Below are 7,351 nucleotides of genomic sequence, written 5' to 3'. Positions count from 1 at the left end.
TAGATTGCTTTTTACCATATCTCTATCAGGCAAAGTAAACAAGCAAATACGCTAGTTAAGATTTTGCCCAGGGAAGAATTCCTCAATATTTTTCTGACACTTTAGTGTAAATCAGTCATGTTTCCTTCTGTCTTGTGCTGAAATATTGTATAGACCATCAATCAGACCTTAGTTTTATCTTCCTCAGTCTAATGGCCACAGGAAGCTCCCATGAGGCTACAGGTACGAACTGAGGATGTATAACAGTGCCACAAGAGTGGTTATTATTAGAGACTTTAAGTCCATGAAACTCGCTTATGCCTTTAGGATCTGGCTGAAACTGAGCTTGGGTAAACCACTTTCACTTGAAGATGGATTGCTGTTGTGTCTACCCAACTTGATGGTTGGTGGGTCAGGTGATGATGGGAGGTTAATGAAGGGTAGGTCAGACACATGGTCCCGTGATACCCCTTGGTTACATGTTCAGTCTCTACTAGAGTATAGTGGTGAACCAAAAGCTGTTTCTCAAAATCAGAATAATTATTGACTGAAGAAGGCATAGGCGTGTTCCAAGTTCCATGGATGTGCCCTTGAATTTGCCAGAAGTTCCACAAAGTGTCTCTATCTGCCACTGCACCCTGGGTACCATTGTAGCTACTCGACCTCAAGGCCCAAAGGGCAGAACAATTTGCACTGCAGTCTGCACTTATCATATAGTCTTCTCTTGCTATGGGCTCCAACAAATCCTGGCAACTTTATGTGTTATTTGAGAAATGGAACATGCTGTCTCTTGCCTCCAAATTTAAAGAGGCCCAACAATTATTGTGTCTCTTTAGTAGTGGGCTACACAAAGTATAGGCGTTTGTCTTTCACTTTGAAGTAAATATGCCACCTTGCCCCAGACCACTGCACCCCTGGGAACATCACTTAAGACATAGATCCCTGGCTCAATGGGGTTTATCTTTCATCCTGTGACATGCTTGTGTGTTACCTAGATTCTTCCTGAATAGAAAGTACTTTTTATTTTCTAGGTTCAGGCAAGATGTCATCGATGTAGGGGACTAATGTGACACTCTAGAATGTCTGGATGATCAAGGTCCTTCAGACTAAATAATGAGCAGGAGAGTTAATACAAACCAGTGAACTGAGCTGCTGTACACACTGTAGGACGAATTTGCACTTGATCTTTTCTCTAAGTGAGTGAATGATTTCAAATAGGTAACACAGGTGTATGACATAAAATTTAAAATGTACAAAACGTTTACAGGTAAAAGTGGGTTTCCCTGCTACTCTGCCCACTAGTGTCCCAGGTCTTCTTCCTAGGGACAGCCATTATTTTCAACTTCTTGTCTATCTATTCATCAACAATGCCTTAAAAATACACAGGGAGTGCCAAAAACATGTATACGCATTTTAAGTATGATGTTTGTTCAAAAGATGGTGTTAATCAAATGAATGCTAGCGTGACCTTGCGACAGGCAGGACAGTTGAAGAAAATGGCGGAAGCACGGTTGAGTGAATGTCATACTACATGTTGCTATCGTAATTCAATTCAACTTCGAAAAGTAATACAGAGATAACATCTCTTAAAATGTGTATACATTTTTTTGGCAACCCCATATATGTAGACATATACAGATGCAAACATACATACACACACACACACACATATATATGTATATACATATAACTGTGTATATGTCTATATGTATGTTTCTGTATATTCATATACATACATATTTTTATAATACAAATAATATCATATTCTTTATAGTTTTCTGCACTTTGTTTTTCATTGAACACCACATTTTGAGGATCATTCCACACAAGTTGCCATAAAGGCTTTTGAATTATGGTTGAAAGTGCTTTAAAAACTAAAAAAGAGAGGTTGGGTGTGGTGGCTCATGTCTGTAATCCCAGCACTTTGGGAGGTCGGGGCAAGAGAACTGCTTGAGCCTACGAGTTCAAGACTTGCTTGGGCAGCATAGCGAGACCTCATCTCTACAACAAGAACAACAACAAATTTTTAAAAAGTATCCATATTCATTCTGTGGATATGCTTTAATTTATTTAATCAACTCCCAATTTATTTAATCATTTCCATTCTTTTGCCATTAAAAACTGTGATGAAATGGATATCCTTTGTATATGTCCATATGCACACACACACTCGTATCTGCAGGGTAAGTTCCTACAAGTTTGTTTGTTTGTTTGTTTGTTTATTTATTTATTTAGAGTTGGAGTCTCACTCTGTCGCCCAGGCTGGAATGCAGTGGCACACTCATGGCCACCCTAGCGCTTACATTCTGGGCTCCGGCGATTCTTCCTCCTCAGCCTTCCAAGTAGCCAGAACTACAGGCGCACACTACCACACCTGGCTAATTTTTGATTTATTGTAGAGAAGATGTCTCACCATGTTGCCCGGGCTGGTCTCGAACCGGTGGATTCAGGCAATCCACTCACCTTGGCCTCCCAAAGTGCTGGGATTATAGGCTGAGCCACTGAGCCTGGCCCATTTACTTATTTTTAATTATTTGGACACTTATTGAATATATACAGTTCTGCCACATAAGTGATTATATCTATAGGGTAAATTCCTTCAAGTTCATTTGTTCATTTAATATTTAGCTTTAACTCATATTTTATATTTAAACCTCCTCAAAATCTTTTTGTAACATTATGAAGCATAAATACAAGGGGAACCCAAAAAAGCCTGGACTTTATTTATAAAAAATAGTGTATTTCTTCTTACCTGTTTAAAATTTCAGTCACCTTCAAAATACTCTGTTTCATGCAATATACCTGTTGAGTTGCTTTTTCCACTGCTCAAAACATTTTTTGAACTCGTCAATTTTGATGCCTTTTAGTGATTCTGCCATTTTTGGTTTCACCTCTTCTACACTGGCAATATGTTTTCCTTTGAGAACTTTCTTCATCTGGGGAAACAAAAAGAGTTGCTTGGGATGAGGTCGGGTGAATAGGGAGGTTAGGGCATGGGGTCATGCTGTTTTTGGTCAAAAACTGCTGAACACTCAGCACAGTGTAGGCAGGTGCACTTGTTAATCTCATCATGAAATGGGCCAATGTGTTGAAAGAATCTATTAAAAAAAATTCACTGAAGCTGAACGCAGCCCCTCACAACAATGCTAGCTGGTACACTGATGCCAATGGGTTCCTAGAACAATAACCTAGCGGAAGAAGCCTGTACTATAAAGGGTCCACCTTCCAAAAGATAATTCTAGGGTTTTGGGGGGTCCCCTTTCCATAAACAAATAAAATAAAAAGAGTAGGATCAGTAAAATAAGCTCCTAATTTTATATATATGTATGTAGATGTGACATCATAGATATTACCGCTTTTGTACTGTTTGCTGAACTGTTTGCTCCTGTTTCCATTAAAGTTATCTTTCAACAAATTTAATAAAGTTTCAACATGGTAGATGTTTATAATATGTGAGACTAATAAAGCAAATTGCTGGGTGTCTTTCATTAGCTTGTCTAGATCAACACGTTCTCCATGTTTTCTACCTTGCTCTGTGGCCTGAGAGGCCATGGAGACTCGTATGGTATCAAATTCAGTCACATCCATTTATTTTAATTTTTATTTTTTTGAGTCAGAGTCTCACTGTTGCCCAAGCTGGAGTGCAGTGGCATGGCAGCCACCATAGCCTTGACCTGCTGGGCTCAGGTGATCCTTCCACCTCAGCCTTCCAAGTAGCTGGAAGTACAGGTGTGCACCATGCCCAGCTAATTAAAAAAAATTTTTTTTATTGTAGAGATGAGGTCTCACCATGTTGCCCAGGCTGGTCTCAAACCTGTGGGCTCAGGCAATTCTTTGGCCTCCACCTTTCAAAGCGCTGGGATGACAGGCGTGAGCCACTGTGCCTGATCGGTCACATCCATTTAGGTATTATTTATGGCTTCTTCCATGCTACATTTGCAGCTTTGAGTATTTGTGACAGAGACCATAGGCTATAGTCTGAACTACTGGGTATTTGGCCTTTCATAGAAAAAGTTTGTCAGCATCCGGTCTATGAGCTCCTACAATTAAGTTCATGAACTCATTCTAGAAAAAGTGCTTCATGCCTCATTGCTGAATATCACTACTTTGAAGTACTCCCCTTGGGAAATTATGCACCGATGCCATCACCTAGTCCACCCATCAAAGCAGTTTTGCAACTCTTTTTCTGGAATGGTCATCAGAGCTGTCGTCGTGAGAATGTCAGAGTTTGAATTAGAGCAACGAACATTAAATTTCTTGTTGAACTTGGCAAGTGTGGAAGCGAAATCATGTTAGTCCAAGTTTATGAGGATAAGACCATGAAGAAAATGGCAGTGTACAAACAGATTAGATGTTTTTCCAAGGGGACAGAAAGTGTCATTGATGAGGAGAGGTCAAGACGGCCAGAAACGAGCAGAACTGATGAAAACATTGAAAAAAATTCAACAGATTGTATGTCAAAATCATCAGTTGACTGTGAGAAGCATAGCAGACCAAATAAACATCGACAGAGAAATGGAAAATCTTAACTGAAAATCTTGGCATGAGAAAGGTGTGTGCAAAGATGGACCTGTGGGAGGCCGAGGTGAGTGGATTGCCTGAGCCTGAGGGTTCAAGACCAGCCCAGGCAATTGGAGAGACCTTGTTTCTACAATTTAAAAAATTAGCCAGGCGTGATAGCGTGTGCCTGTAGTTCCAGCTACTTGGAAGGCTGAGGTGGAAGGCTCGCCGGAGCCCAGCAGGTCAATGCTGGGGTGAATGTGAGTGTGCCACTGCACTCCAGCCTGGGTGACAGAGTGAGACTCCAACTCAAAAAAAAAAAAAAAGGTCCCAAAGGAGCTCTTGCGTCACGACAATGTACCAGTTCATACAGCACTGCCTGTAGCCAGTAAACAAATAACTGTATTGGAACACCCTCCCTACCCCCGATCTGGCCCCCAATGACTCTTTTCTCTATCCCCAAAATAAAGCAAATATTGAAAGGAAGATGTTTTGATGACATCAAAAGTAGTATGATGATGGCTATGATGGTTGTTCCAGAAGAGTTCCAAAATTGACGGGTGCACTAGGCACCGGCATTGGTGCACAGCTTCCCAAGGGGAGAACTTCCAAGGTGACCACAGTGAGATTCAGCAATGAGGTATACGTTGCGCTTCCTAGAGGGAGTTCGCAAACTTAATTGTCAGCTCTCGTACTCGTATATCATTGGCCCCCTGCCCTCTGGGTTCTGGCTAGCACCATCACTTTGGAGGGTGGCAGATTAGGCGAGGGGAGAAAGGTGAGCTTGAACTTTGCTCCACCAGTCACCTTCCTGTGGGGCTGCCATAGGAGGTTCCCTTTGTGGGCTGAATATCTCTGCTCCCCCCCCAAACCCTCTCCAATCAGCCCTCTCTGCCATGGAGTTCTGGTAATCTTGTCCAATCTACCCCCTTCGGGTCCAGGGATAACAACTTCTTGCTGTCATTAGTCCCGAGACCCGGCACTAACCTCTGTGATTTTCTCTACCTTTTGCCCTCATCTATGCGAATAGCCCTTTATTAAGCTATTCTTAATTTATCTTAATTTAAGCATATCTTGTGTTCCTGCGGGGACTCTGAGACAACAGGTTGCAATTTTATGTATATATTGTGACCCAGATTTTATGGAAAAGAAGAAAATATGGAAAATAATTTCACAAAAACGGCAACAGTGATTATCTGTGCCATAGTGAGACTTTTATTATATTCTTCTTGTTTTCTGTTGAATCTGTATAATGAAACCATATCATGTTGGTTCTAATGGAAATAGCAAAAATAAATAGCAAAAAGAAACAAAGGTCAGGCTTCGGGGCTCATGCCTGTAATTCCAGCACTTTGGGAGGTTGAGGCAGGAGGATTGTTTTAGCCCAGGAGTTCGAGACCAGCCTGGGTCACATAGCTAGATCTCATCTACAAAAAAAAGTAAAAAAGTTAGCCAGGCATGTTGGTGCATACCTGCAGTCCCAGCTACTTGGGAGGCTGAGGGGGAAGGATCACCTGAACTCAGAAGGTGGAGGCTACGGTGAACCATGATTATGCCACTACATCTAGCCTGAGCAACAGAGTGAGACCCTGACTCAAAAAAAAAAAAGAAAAGAAAAAAGAAAAAAAATCCCAAGCATGAGCAAGCCAAGCAGCCTCAGCTTTGAGTAGAGAAGCAGTGGTGGCTTTTCTCAGGAGACCACCAGGCCAACTCTTTTTGCAGCCTCGCATGGTGACCTAAGGGCAGATTTGAGTGCATTTGATGTGTATTTCTTCATCACATGCTGACCTTGGCAAAGCTTCCAGAGATATTTTCAATAAAGGATTTGGCGTTGGGTTGGTGAAACTTACTGTGAAAACAAAGTCATGCAGTGGTGTGGAATTCTCAACATCTGGCTCATCTAATACAGACACTGGTCAAGTTACCAGGACCTTGGAGACCAAATATACATGGTGTGAGTATGGTCTGACTTTCACAGAAAAATGGAAAACTGATAACACTCTGGGAACAGAAATTGTGACCGAAAACCAGATTTGTCAAGGTCTGAGACTGACATTTGATAGTACCTCCTCACCAAACGCAGGAAAGAAAACTGGTAAAATCAAGTCCTCATACAAGAGGGAGTGCCTAAACCCTGGTTGTGATGTTGGTTTTGATTTTGTTGGCCCTGCAGGCCATGGTTCAGCTGTCTTTGGTTATGAGGCTGGTTTGCTGGGCACCAGATGACTTTTGACAGAGCCAAATCGAAAGCTGACCAGGAATAACTTTGCAGCGGGCTATAGGACAAGGGACTTCCAGCTACACACTAATGTCAATGATGGAAAAGAATTTGGAAGATCAAATTATCAAAAGTATGGGAAGATCTTGACACTTCTATAAACCTTGCTTGGATATCAGGTTTTGGCATTGCAGCTATATACCCACTGCTTCCCTTTTGGCAAAAGTCAACAACTCTGGTTTAATTGCAGTGGGCTACGCTCAGACGCTGAGACCTGGTGTGAAGCTTACACCATCTGCTCTGGTAGACGGGAAGAACATTAATGCTGGTGGCCACAAACTTGGGTTTGCCCTGGGGTTGGAGGCTTCATCCAGCTGAAAGAAATATTGGAAGATTTGACCTTTATATATATATATACGTATTTATTTTTTATTTTTATTTTTTTTGAGTTGGAGTCTCACTCTGCCACCCAGGCTGGAGCTCAATGGCATGCTCACAGCCACTGCAGCCTCAACCTGCTGGGCTCAGGCAATCCTTCCAACTCAGCCTTCCAAGTAGCTGGAACTATAGGCTTGTGCTACCATATCTGGCTAATTTTTTTGTTTTTGTTTTTGTTTTTGTTTTTTTGAGTTGGAGTCTCACTCTGTCACCCAG

At 41.7% G+C, this 7,351-nt stretch overlaps 1 pseudogene; it reads left to right on the top strand.

Annotated features, from left to right (window-relative positions):
• Positions 1-6,240: 6,240 nt before the first annotated feature.
• Positions 6,241-7,075, top strand: LOC103265499 (annotated as a pseudogene).
• Positions 7,076-7,351: the final 276 nt, after the last annotated feature.

Source organism: Carlito syrichta, unplaced genomic scaffold (assembly GCF_000164805.1).
Source record: "Carlito syrichta isolate Samal-C Ts95f unplaced genomic scaffold, Tarsius_syrichta-2.0.1 Scaffold306611, whole genome shotgun sequence".
Lineage (NCBI taxonomy): Eukaryota > Metazoa > Chordata > Mammalia > Primates > Tarsiidae > Carlito > Carlito syrichta.
This window is presented reverse-complemented; position numbering and strand designations above follow the sequence as displayed.